This window comes from Hypomesus transpacificus, chromosome 2, assembly GCF_021917145.1.
Source record: "Hypomesus transpacificus isolate Combined female chromosome 2, fHypTra1, whole genome shotgun sequence".
Lineage (NCBI taxonomy): Eukaryota > Metazoa > Chordata > Actinopteri > Osmeriformes > Osmeridae > Hypomesus > Hypomesus transpacificus.
Genome location: NC_061061.1, coordinates 2,048,562 through 2,062,890, shown reverse-complemented (window position 1 = coordinate 2,062,890; position 14,329 = coordinate 2,048,562).

The window sequence follows — 14,329 nt, the reverse complement described above, 5'->3', positions numbered from 1 at the left end:
GATGAATAGAAAAGTAGTTTCTATCTGCAACCTTGGAGGAATCAGCTATTATGACTAGTCTGTACAGTTACTTAGTCTGCTTTGAGGAGAGTAAACAAGGAAATTGGGCCAAAATGATTACAGTTAGAGTTTAGGAAAACATTAATGGGTAAACTTCTCATTTGCATGGAATATACTCAGTATTTGTGCTTCAAGAGGGTTAAAGTTTCAATAGAGCAGTTCACACGTATATTCATAAATATGTATGAGTAAATGCATAAGTGGCTTATTTCCTCATTCAAATGTAGATGGGGTAGAACTTATATACAAACCCTTTCTCTCATGAATAAATAAATCAACAATTTACTGAAAGATGATCGTTTATATTATGCTAAATAACAGGGACAGCTGAAGTGTGCATTAGGACACGTAATAGTAGAACAAAGGGAAGCAGCACTACCAGGTCCTGCCAGCAGAGGGCACAATTTATCATAGCTGTAGAAAGTTCACCCTTGAGAAAAACAGTACCATAGTGTTACTTTCCAGTTGTGAAAATATAATGAACAACACTGCAGGTTCTAGTTTCAGTGTGTCACACTGTGTATCACAAACTGCCGATGAATATGGGGAAGTGAGATTGCAGAGTCTGGAGAACCTACTTGAGACAGCCCTTCACTTGGGCACCTTGTAAACCTTTGATATGCTCCAAAGTCATTCGGTATAAGACAAAGTAGACCCAGTCTGGCTACAGAGCCAGCCCCTCTGCATCTTTCTACTATTTACATGTTTACAACAATCGTTTTTTTAATTGCATGTTCCGCAGTGCAGTGGTGGGGTTTGCGTCAATAAAACCCCCCACATTTTCGTTCGAATGTATTTTTTTTTAGCATTTTTCATGCTTCATTGGACAGTTTGGAAGTGAAGCGTGACAGGAAAGGCGGGGAGAGAGACAGCGGAAGGCATCCAGCAAAGGGCCCAGGTGGGATTTGAACCCAGGCCGCTGCGGTGAGGCCTCAGCCCACCTGGTACTCACGGTACCAGGGCCTCGTGCTTTCATCTGAGATGACAGGAGTGCACACGATCCCTCACGTCTCAGAGTAGCCCTTCAAAGCTGCTTGGATGTTTGATGTGTTTTATGACTGTCCATTTCCACCCTCTTCAGGCTCTCTCCCCATTGGTGAATCTTGGTTCCGTTGGAAAGGAAGAGATCGATCCTGTCTCTCGTATCTCAGCCATGTCTTGAGGGTGATAGATGCAGTATATACAGACAGAAGAATACATCCCAATTGATCGTTTTGCCAGTTTGATGTTACAGTAAGGTACCATAGTTGACATTACCCAGAATGCCCCTCTCATCTCCTAATGACACCTTAGTGGGCCACAGTCTTTGTTTTGCTTTACTCTATATCCCAGGTGCTCACAATATCCATCTGCAGTGTGCTGGACGAGTCCAAGGTGATTTCCTGTTTCCAAATGATAAACACCTTCCTCAGCAACAGCACGGTTTAGAACCATCATATTCTTTTCAGCTCAATAAAATCTTTGTTAAAAGTGCATTGAAAATGAGAGTCTGTGAAGGAGACTTTGCGATACAGGTCTGGGCTCCCCATTTGACTGCTGCTGATGCTTTTATCAAAGGAGGAAAAACGTTGGTTTGTTGTTCTCAAATGTGGATTTGGAGGAAAAGTATTTGTGTTTACCCGAATCTGTGAAATAGTGGAGGGGGCTGCTCCAATGAACGTATCAGCTTTACACCACGCACCCTGAGAATCCATCTCCGGGCTGGGGAGTGGGTAAATGCCATCGCCGTCTCCGGGAACCCTGCCTGTGAAGTTGTTTACTCTTCAACGCTACGCTTGGAGAGAACGCCCGAATTTCTAGTGGAAGGAGAAAAGTCAAATCACCTGTCTGATGATATATTCCGAGTCGTTTTCCTGGTTCCCTCTTGTGATTGTGAAAGCCATCTTCTCAACCACTGTGTGTCTGTGAGATAGTGAAAACCCCTATAGCAGCAGGGAGAACACAGCCTCGGCCTAATGTGGAGCCTTTTAACGGATGAAGGTTAACTACATGGTATACCGGGATGGTAATTTGAGATAGGATGAAGCCAAGAACTTCTACCTGAGGCCTGGATTAGCTCTTCTAGATGTTCAGAGAAAGAGAGGGGGAGAAGGAGAGAGAGAAAGAGAGAGAGGGGGGGAGAGAGAGAGAGGGTGGAGAGAGAGAGAGAGTTCTCACAGGCAGGGTTGTATATGATCATGTAACTCCTGGAACAAATTGTTGACTATCAAAACTAGCCACAGTGAGTAAAAGGCAATATAAGTACGTTTTGCGAGCCTAGCAATTTGTGCTGGAATTTGAAAGGATTCAAACCTAAATATCCCCCCCCCCTCCTTCAAAGCCACTCCTCCAAAACACATGAGCGCTACCTGACTATTGCTGTGAGGTAAACAGACAAGAAGCCTGTCCAATCATTGAATTTGGTACAAATGCTGTCCAATCCTTAGTGCCAGTCCAGCCTTAATGATGGTTGTGGTTGTGTTAATTAAAGTCCTGTGACGCCCAGAGATATCGGATGAATTTAATTTCACTGTAAAACCATTAGATCTATTTGTTGCTACAAACGTGGATTTGAATTTCAGCATCGATGACAAGCAGTGCTTCTCAACAACATGACGTACCGTGCCTTTAAGTAAAGGCTCATTATGAGCAGTCTGATGGGCCCTGGTTGGACAATAACAAAAGGCCCTGAACTACAAGCACATGGTCAGACAAAGGACCTTCTCAACCACCTTCCTAAAACCTTTACATTACCATTTTGAAAAGGTGTGCACCGTTTTAGATGCAGCTGCTTAGCAGAAAAGGGAGATTATAGATCATTGTGCAAAAACAACACAACGCAGAAGGGGAAAAACAACAAAACAAAATCCATATGCAAATCACGTACATAAACGAGTGGCTGAAATGTCATGGTCATTTCAAAGATTCATTATCATCTCCATTATCATGTGAAATGAGGCAAACGCCATCATTATCATGTAAATGTGGGTCTGGGGTGAGCAGGACTTCAGACAGCGGGCCTTGAGGTGCCTCCTATCACCAAGGAGAGAGGCAGGGAACACAGGAGCTTCTAGAGCAAAGAACCTCCAGGATGGGTTCTACTAAACATGGGTGTGACATGTAACCCAACAACTTTTGGTAAACAGTAAATCTGTCACCCCCAGTTTCTATTGACAACTGTAAATTTAACCGCCACATTGTATGCAAGTTATAAAAAACGAAATCACTTTTGCAAACAACCCCACACTCCCGAGACCGGCTGAGCTCCAGATCAAACCTTCCTGCATGTTGCCGTCACGGGAACACTGACCCCACGTCACAGCCTGCTGACGAAGCTTCTGTCTGATAGATAATGCATGAGTACGGCGGGTTGGAGGGCTGCTGAGAAGGTTGTGTTTGTCTCCGACTTGACCTGGTTCCTTCCTGAGCACAACAGGAAGTCCAAGCTACTGCACAACAGGAAGTCCAGCCTACTGCTTAATTCAACGACTCGAGGGCCGACGGAGTCCCAGTATGGGTGCCTGCCGCCACAACTCCACATGGTGTGGCTTTGACAAAGATTGGGCTGCTGGTACCATTCTCCTCCTTGTTTCCCTCCCCTCCTCCTCCTCTTCCTCCTCCTCCTCTGTCTCTTCCTCCACTTGCTCCACCCCTACCCCCACAAGTGACTCCTAGCTTCCCAGAGAGCAAATTACATCTCTGGGCCAGGTCGAACCGGCTGAATCGGACCAGTCTGGATGTTGACCTGCCAGACTGCTGCGACAGCGCTGGAGCCCAGTGTCTCATTCTCTCCCTTCTCCTCCTCTGTAGAACGGAGGACAAGGACAACCGAGGGGAAGATGTGAAAGCAAGAGGGAGTCTAGATGTCCTGGCTCTGCTGACGTCACCCCCAGAGATAATGGTAGCCTGGTGCCTGACATGAACCTAATGAGGCCATCGGGCCTCCTGCAATTGCGTTTCCACAAAAGAAAAGAACAGAGAAAGAAAAAGAGGGGGGTGGGGGGGGCGGGTGGAAGGAAACACAAGCTGCAATTAGCCTTCCCCCTCCTCCTCGTTTCCTGGTTCTGATATTGCTCTTAGAGTATCGTGTGACAGCGAAAGGACATCTGCTGCCCTCTGATGTTTGACATGAGAGCTTCTCAGGCTGGAGCGAGTGTCGTAGATCATACACTGAAGCTCTGCGGCAGCCCACTCTCCAGAGAGACACGAGGATGTCACAGACGTCAACACACGTCCATTAGGACGGCCTTTCACAACCCCCTGCCCTGCATGTTTTCAAGGTTTCCCTTTTCCAACACACCTGAATTCAAGTGAATGGTCATTAGCAGGCTTCTGTGGAGCTTCGTAGCAACCCGTTGCCGTGTCAGGCTTGACACATTCGCTTGAATTCAGGTTTGGTGGAAGAGGGAAACCTCGAAAACATGCAGGGCAGGGGGTCCCGACTCCCGAGGACCGGGGTTGAGAAAGGCAGGAGAGGGACACCTCCTAGAAGGTTCCGGTGTTCCACGCCAAACCAGTCGGGTGCGCATACCTCCTTGGCCCAACGAGGAACGGCGGAGTCCCAAATCCACTTGAATCGACAGGCACGTCCCCCTCTTGGGAGCTGGTTCTGAACTTACATAAGAAGAGGTGCAATTATCGAGAGAGGCTCTATCAGAACAGAAGTGTTCCCGCTGGCGGGGCGAGGGAGGCTGGTAGCCAAAGGCCGTCCTAAATGGTGGCAGCGTCACTGAAGCAGATAAACAGCGGGGAGATTAGAGACTGGGTCTGTGGGTGGTTATTGAGCTGAATGATGGGGCATTTATAAAGATGCCATTAGCGGGCTAGCCAATACTCAGCTGTCTTAATGGCTCTCTTTGTTACAGATGATGCGAGTGGGTTATCCCTCGGTTCCATATCTGCGCAGGTTACAGCCCGCTGTAATTGCGAGTCATTGTTCCAGTTGAAGGGCACTGGAGCCTTTGGGTGGACTCAGACAGACAGCGGGAGGGATTTCAGTGCCCAACGCCGTCGTGAAAAGACTTATGAACACAATCAAACCTCCCGTGGCATTTGCTCTCAATGAATCAATAAACAGACTGAAACCACCCTCCTTGAACCGATTTTTGCACCGATTTGTTCCCCGTCAACTTCGCCCCTCCTCTGGGCCTCCCTCTGTTTTCTTTTCCCGACTTCTCTCCAAGTTTCTCTCTCTCTCTGGCGCTCCCGCTTCGTGCTTCGCTCTCTGTCTCATTAACTTACTTTTGCACCATCGTAGCGGGGAGAGCAGAGACAGTCTCATCCCACACCTCCGCCCGACGGAAACCGTCCTCCATATTAACACCCAGGATCAGGGAGCTGTCACCATCCACCATCTGCGTCACAGATCAATTCTCGATTCGATCAAGCAATTCACAGGAATACGGGGGTACCAGACGGGTCCGACGTCTGGCTATTCCACCTGCTGAGGTGATATAGAGACAATTGTTTCAAGCTAGAGCTTTCTTTCAAGTTTCATTTCAGTTGAACTCTTCCTGTAATTTCGTCCTTTAGTTTTTAGACACGTTATTTATAGATTTTCAGTTTACAAAACAAGAACACTGGCAGTAGAAGCCCAGCCCAATTACACAGTGAAGAATAGGCTACATAAACAGCTATAACATGGTTGCTGACACTTTCTGAAGTTGCCGTCACATTGCAGAAGTTGGAGAAGTTTATAATCGTTCAACATTGGCAAGGTTTTCAAATGTTTGAGAGGCATTTACTGTTTTCTGTGCCTTGGTCGTTGGAAACTGATGGTTGAGTGAATTGAGAACAAAGAAAGACAAACTCAGTCATCATTACACTGCTGCAGAGGCAGTACATTTCCATAAAAGATCTCTTCCTGGTATTTGGGTTTCCAATGGATACCAAACATTCTCGTACATTCACCTGTCTCCACGGCAACTCAGGTCAACGTTGGTAACTGAAAAGACTTTGCTTAGTTTGGTGAGTGGAGACATGATAAAGATGAACTAGGAGAAGCGGAGAGGCGTGAGGACGCAGATTTTGAGATGACCAGTTGCGAAAATCTGAAATCAATTTTGGGGGGGGACATTATCTGACATTTTCTCCAGAGCAATTCCTGAGGGGGACACCAAAATTACTGCTATAACACAGCCTGCATTGTAATATGTTAAATTTGTATTATTAATATTATTTAAATGTCCTTATGTTTACAGTGATTTATTGGGGGGGACAAATCCTGTTTTTCCCAGGATGGGGGGGTCATGTCCACACTGTCCCCCCCCCCTCTCCTGCCTATGGAGAAGACAAAGATATTCTTGTCTGATGAACAGATGTTGTGAATAAACAATCTAAATCAAACCTTTTATTGCGTACCTACTTCCGTAGCCAAGTCTTCAATACAAATGTCATCATTACAGGTAACAATCCAGCCTGCATTCAGATGTCCATAGTAACAGAAGACCTCAAACCCATTCCATTCGACTCACCTGATCTGGCCTGAAGAAAATCTCACTGGAATATAGTGTTCTCTTTCTACATCATTTTGTCAGTCTGGCCCAAACTACTTTGTATTGCCCACCCCACAAGCCCCAGACATCAGGGCTGCAGTAATATTAAAATAAAATGCAAGCGGATGAAACTTCTCTCTGCTCCTTTAGGGAGAATTCAAATGGAAATTAGACAGCGGTTTCCTTGACAACCCTCTTTTCGAACAGTTTAGTTTTCAGGATTTGCTTTGTAACACCAATTGCCGATTTTCTGAATCAGCACCTCTTTAAAAAACCATTTCCCATCTCTCTCTTCATCTTTCATTCCCTTTCTTCTCTTCCTTCACTCCTTTTGACACCGCCCCAACCTTATAAATTTTACTTTCTCTTTTCTCGCTACTCTAATCTCACCTTCCTTCTGTCACTGTGCCCGACTCCTCTCCTTCCCATCCTTCCAACTCCCCTGTCTCTGTCCCCATCCCCCAGCCTAACCCGGGGAGCTGTCAACACCTTGCAGACGATCCTCATCCTGCAGGTCACACTTGCTGATATCCTTAACCACCTGCTCAGGCTGCTGCACAGCCACGTGAGGCCCTTCTGGGGCTGCTCACAGCCCAGGAGCAGGGCGGAGATGGAGGATGGAGGGTGGAGATGGAGAAAGGAGATGGAAGATGGAGATGGAGGATGTAGATGGTGGAGATAAATGACGGAAAGTGGAGATAAAGGATGGAAGGTGGAGATGAAGGATGGAAGATCGAGGATGGAGATGGAGAAAGGAGATGGAGGATGTAGTTGGTGGAGATAAAGGTTGGAACATGGAGATGAAGTATGGAGATGGAGACAGTAGATGGAGGATAGAGGATGTAGATGGTGGATGGAGGGTGGAGATGGAGAAAGGAGATGGAGGATAAAGGAGAGGTTGGAGATGATGGAAGGACCTGAAGGATAGAGGAGAGGTTGGAGATAATGGAAGGACCTGGAGGATAGAGGAGAGGTTGGAGATGATGGAAGGATCTGGAGGATAGAGGAGAGGTTGGAGATGATGGAAGGACCTGGAGGATAGAGGATAGGTTGGAGATGATGGTAGGAACTGGAGGATAGAGGAGAGGTTGGAGATGATGGAAGGACCTGGAGGATAGAGGAGAGGTTGGAGATGATGGAAGGAACTGGAGGATAGAGGAGAGGTTGGAGATGATGGAAGGAGCTGGAGGATAGAGGAGAGGTTGGAGATGATGGAAGGACCTGGAGGATAGAGGAGAGGTTGGAGATGATGGAAGGAACTGGAGGATAGAGGTTGGAGATGATGGAAGGAGCTGGAGGATAGAGGAGAGGTTGGAGATGATGGAAGGAGCTGGAGAATAAAGGAGAGGTTGGAGATGATGGAAGCAGCTGGAGGATAGAGGAGAGGTTGGAGATGATGGAAGGACCTGGAGGATAGAGGAAAGGTTGGAGATGATGGAAGGAACTGGAGGATAGAGGAGAGGTTGGAGATGATGGAAGGACCTGGAGGATAGAGGAGAGGTCGGAGATGATGGAAGGACCTGGAGGATAGAGGAGAGGTTGGAGATGATGGAAGGAGCTGGAGGATAGAGGAAAGGTTGGAGATGATGGAAGGACCTGGAGGATAGAGGAGAGGTTGGAGATGATGGAAGGACCTGGAGGATAGAGGAGAGGTTGGAGATGATGGAAGCAGCTGGAGGATAGAGGAGAGGTTGGAGATGATGGAAGGAACTGGAGGATAGAGGAGAGGTTGGAGATGATGGAAGGAACTGGAGGATAGAGGAGAGGTTGGAGATGACGGAAGGAACTGGAGGATAGAGGAGAGGTTGGAGATGATGGAAGGACCTGGAGGATAGAGGAGAGCTTGGAGATGATGGAAGGAACTGAAGGATAGAGGTTGGAGATGATGGAAGGAGCTGGAGGATAGAGTAGAGGTTGGAGATGATGGAAGGACCTGGAGGATAGAGGAGAGAGTAGTAGGTGTCTCTCACCTCCGTCAGCAAGGCGTGACCAACCGAACCGTTCTTACACTGTCAAAACAGTTCTCACATCCTGTTTGAAACTCTGTTTGAACACAATATTAAAAGACAATCAAGGTCCGTTTGACAATAACGTCCCATGTACATTGCAGGTCTCTCTCTTTTCCAGAGAGGAGCCAGCTGATGGCTCTCTGCCACTCCAGCGAAGCGTGGGTATAATTAGCTCTGCAGAGTTACGTAAGCCCATCTTTTGGATTCTCTCATGCATGCACAGTGGTGGTTAACTGTTTACAGGGGGCGATGGCCACGGTAAGGGTGTGCATGTGCACGTGTGTCTGTGCACGTGCATGCTGTACATGTTGTGAATGTCTGTGTGTGTGCGTGCTTGCGTATGTGTGTGTGTATCTGAAAGCTTAAGTGGACTGCTCTTCGGTAGCTTCAGTTATTTTTTTCCGTCTATTTTCACACCTTTATGACAGCCATCACAGCAGAGTCAACACTCATTACTGCAGCCCCTCAGTGACCCTAGAGAGAGAGAGAGAGAGAGAGAGAGAGAGAGAGAGAGCGAGAGAGAGAGAGAGAGAGAGAGAGAGAGAGAGAGAGAGAAAGAGAGAGAGAGAGGCAGAGAGAGAGAAAGAGAGAGAGAGAGAGAGAGAGAGAGAGAGAGAGAGAGAGAGAGAGAGAGAGAGAGAGAGAGAGAGATGGAGAGACACAGAGAGAGAGACAGAGTATTGTATTAACAGTTGATATGAACAAAAGATAAATGTCAGCTCCATGCTGCAAAAACAGCCACAGGGCCAGTATATCAAAACACTTCCCTGCAGATCTCCTTGTGAAGCAAATCATGGTTCAAGAAGTTTACAACCAAGAATATTTGTTGGTTAAAGCATTTCACAAGTCACTCTAGGGGAGTCAGACAACAACACATGATCATGCTGCATGTTCCCACAATCCCACAACAATGGCAGAAAGTCAGTCTCCAGGGCTTCACATGAACAGTGAACATGAATGTTCCCTCTCCAACACACACCCACCCGTCTTCCCCTGCTCCACCTGTGATGAATCACAGTTGGCAACCTTGACAGAAATAGTGCGATGGACCAAGAGTCGAGAAGCTGAGAGTGCAAGGGTCAAGGACTCTGACTTGGGCACTACATAGTCAGCACCAGTGGATGAAAACGATGACTCACAGAATTTGCCGAAACGAGAGCACCCTGACAATACAGCTCTGGACAGCACTCATGAATCCTCCAAATCCTCTTGTAAGCTGTATTGTGCAACCATGAATGCCTGTCTCTCTGTCTCTCTTAAGTGGTGTTACCTCATCCAACTAGGCAGGGAAATTAACTGCAGTGAAGTTCCTACTGTATTGTATTGTTGATCGGTACAGGAAGCGTTCCTTTGTCCAGAGTTACTGTTGGCATAGAGGTGCTTGTTTCACAGCCTGCCAGTCAGCATCAACTACATTCAGCAACTCAAGACAAGAACAAAAAACTTAACTTGTTACCAACTCATCTATCCAACAACACATACACGGATACACAGATACACACACACACACACACTTTATCTCTGTCTCACCCACACCCACACACAGACTTCCTTTGTCTCACACACACAAATACCGCAACAGGGTCAATAACAATGGCGCACTGTTCTAGTAACAGAGATCACGTCACTTAAAACCTTCTTGTCTGTCGTCTTGACACAGTTTGTGCCGTACTGAAGATCACACCCATTAAGGACGTCGAAGAACTAATCAAGCACTGAACAGAGACAAATCAAAGGGCGGCTGCACAACTGATTACTGTTACACACTGAATGCTGCGGCACAAACCCACGCAACGTGTCAGAGGTTTGCTATTAGGGTACAGTCCACATGTTTTCTATCAAGAAGTGAGATCTTACTTGGAACGAGAGGACTGTAAAATGTAATAGGGTTCAAACTGGGGCATGATGAATGAGGTTGCTTTTATCAAATGAGTTGTGATTGCAACGGGAATCGGTGCATTTGATGTATACGTGTATAATATATCCTTTACATGAAGCCTAATAATCAGAGCAACCAAACAACGCTATCTGTAAGCAGTTGAGAACAGTAAATACATAGAGTACATGGACTTCAAGCAACCTTAAACATCCAGAATTACATCAGAAAAGGAAGTTGTCTTTCTCATGATCAGATGTGATCACAAGGAATCACAGGTAGACGGTGAGATTGGAACTGTCAGATGGAACTGGTTTCCTCCAGTTCTGAAGATAATAGCAGGTTCCCACTATTTCCGTCTCCAGAACACCCCAGCCACAGCTCTCTCCGTCCTGTTTGCTACAGGGAAAAGCAGACCTCATTTACGTAAAGACGTTTATGTATTTTTCAGATTGCGCTCATCTTCAGTGGTTGTGTCTGCAACGTCTCCAGTCCCTGAGTTTGTCTCTGTGTGTGTGAGTGTGTATGTGTGTGCGTGCGAGTCGCACCAAAACACGTTGGCACAGCAATCACTGTAATTTACTCAGTAATAACAGCTTAGGGACTGAATCCCAGTAGACTTCAATCTCTCACACTCTGCTGAAAGAATGTGTACCATGATTGGAGAAAACAGAGTTGTAAACAAACAAGTAAAACAAAAACAAATACTCAACATTCAGCGACTTTGATTGAGCATAAAACTTCAGATGGAATCTTCTACAATAAGCCAACAAGATTCAGTCTTTTATCTCATTGAGAGTTTCCCTTATGAACATCTTGACCATCAGGGATCGCAATCAGTCATGCCTCCTCGATTGAAGTCTTCCGGAACAAGCTGTAATCTTACATAATGAATAGTTATCAAGGCATGTTGATTCTCTTACCGCAGTAAATAATTCTGATAATTACCACATAATGTATGAGATAAGGATCTTACTTCCTTCCTAAAAATGGCTATAATAACGAAAGGAGAGTCAAATCAGTTTAAAGTGGTAATTTGCAGTGTTGACAATGGAGGGTTTCAAAAGATTGTTATTGATACTCTGCCACGTGCACGCATATACCCACGTGCGCACACACACACCCACACCCATACACACACCCACACACACACCGACACCCACACACACAAACACCCACCCACACACCCACACCCACACCCACACACACACACACACACACACAAACACACACACACACACAGTCTACAGGTCCCAGCCCATGATTGTCTCTCCTTTAACACCCTGCCGACCGAACAAACCAGAGTATTTGGTACACGTGACATCTTTTAGCAATTTGTCACATGGAGGTCCACAACTAATCAGGGTCTTCGCTACATGATGCATAAAAACAAGCCTTAAACAAAGAAGGCTTCCTCCGTTTCCCAGCCATAATGGATGACTGTCCTTCACTATCGCCCCTCATGCAGAATCAGGGCCGAGACAAAGGACACACACTGAAAAAGCACGCATAGAAATAATTCACAGTATAAGGAAATTGTTCTGTGAAGCATCACATTGTGAGACCCTGTACCGTACAACAATAACCATGCACAGTCTGTACCCTACAGTCACTAAATAAAACCATCATCGCCCCTCAGTGACAACAAGGTCACATCCGCAGGCAAAATAAACTTGCTTTCTTTAGCAGCCGGAAGAAAATATCTTGTTTTTCTTTACGAGTCAAGTACGGAATAAATCAAAAACGAATGAAACAAAAGACAAATATTTTACCTCATGAATGTTTTTGTCTTCTTTGCAAAGTGATTTGTATTTAGACCATATAACATCTTAAAAACTGTCCCTTGGGCTATAAAGTAGGCTTTATCTTACAAATAAAGGAATCCCCACCTGCACACTGGAGCGCGCGTATACACATAAGCAGAAATAGGCCTATTGTTATCTGACTCGTGGGGCTGATGTCTAGGATTGTATTTCAATGTTAAAGAAAGAAACTGAAATGATCCAGGGCTATGGATATATATTCCCTTCTGGTCAATTTCCAGTCCTCCGCAGGCTCTTGCGCTCAACCTTTTAAATCACATCCCGAAGTCCTTCGACGTCATTAATCACCTGCAATGGTGCAGGTCGTGGGTGACAGTTTCGTATGCTTTTCAGGGCTGTTAGTCATAAATCCACCATCCCTTCCTGTCCACCAGCTGGCCTCAAACACTGTTGACTAGCCAGCGGGGGTTTAGCAGTGTGACAGCTTCTGCCTTGCCCGCTCTGCGGCTGGGAGACATATACATGGTGACAGGCTACAGAGGGTTGATTCTTCAGCCAAGCTTCAAACTGACACCAAAATCATCAACTGTATCATGGTGTGTAAACGTCAGAAACATGTCCTGCCACATTCGCCGTTTCTCGCTCTGGCGTCGAGGGGCATTTGTGTGCGCACCATGGGGTAGCTTTGCACGGCTGTCTGATTTAGATTACAAACGTTTGTTTGGTTTGTCGGTATGCTCTCTCATTCTATCTTGGTGAACACAGGTGCTGGGATTGTTGAAACCAGGTCATGCAGTCGATTAAATGTCAAAATACAGAATGGTCTGATTTTCTCTGACCTTTCTGGGATTCAGGGGCGGTGTATAGGGGGGAAAAGTTAGGACGATGTTTGGGGCCCCTGACTGACAGGGGCCCCAAAAAAAGTCAAAACTCATGTGAAATTACATGTATTATATATCATATAAACCATCATCATTGACTATATATATATTTAAAATATAATAATACAATTAATGGTCTCTTTGTTTTTACTTGTGTTTGGCAATAAAAATTTTATATCTCCATTGACCAAAAAGTAAACATCCATATTGACCGAATGGTCTGTTCCTGCCTTAACGCACTAATCACTGACGGTGTGTAGTTGCAGTCAGTAGATGCGCTAGTCGCCAGAAATAGTGATCACAATGTCGCGTAGTAAACAGAAATCAGGTTTTCAAAAAAGGTCAGAGAAAAAAGATAGAGGAAAGGCAAATGAGAGGTTTTCAATCTGTAACCCAGTTTTTCACCAAGAAAGGTGGGTAGTCAGTAGTCTGTGGTATTAATTACTAATTATTAATTAGTTGGCTTATATGTCCATAGTAAAATAACTTAGCTAGTGACAGACTAGTGTTAGCCTACATTTCATCAACATTTAATCAGTACAGGGAAACGATTAGCAAGATATTCATAGTGAATCATTGTCCCGACTCCCTGCCCCTTTTAGCAGACTAAACAACAGATGAGTCAGCAGCACCTCAGTCTCCCCATAACTGTACCCCTCCCTGTCCCAGTGAAGAAGGTGAGCAACATTGTGTTAACAACATGCCAGTTAGCATCATTCAAGGGAGTCTATGGGGATTTCTATATATTTTTATATTTACTGTAAATATCACAGTATATACGTACATATCACATGCTTTGTGTACATCCTACAGAGCCAGGGCCCTCTCAGGTAGAGCTAGAAGGAAGAAGAAGTGTGGAAGCATAGGAATAAGGGAAAGACAGTTACAGTAAGGATGAGAGATGCATGGTGGAAGAAGACAGAAGTCATCAAAAGGATGTTGAGGAGGATGGGAGTCAGATGGCTGAGCGGTGAGGGAGTCGGGCTAGTAATCAGAAGGTTGCCGGATCAATTCCCCGCCATGCCAAATGACGTTGTGTCCTTGGGCAAAGCACTTCACCCTACTTGCCTCGGGGGGAATGTCCCTGTACTTACTGTAAGTCGCTCTGGATAAGAGCGTCTGCTAAATGACTAAATGTTGACCCAGGTTTGTGGCCAGCTGATTTGACTGACCGGGACAGGGAGGCTTTGGTGAGGATACTGGCCAGCAGAGATGATGATGATGTACACTTGCATGTACAAATCACCAGCAGTAAATACTGTGCTAG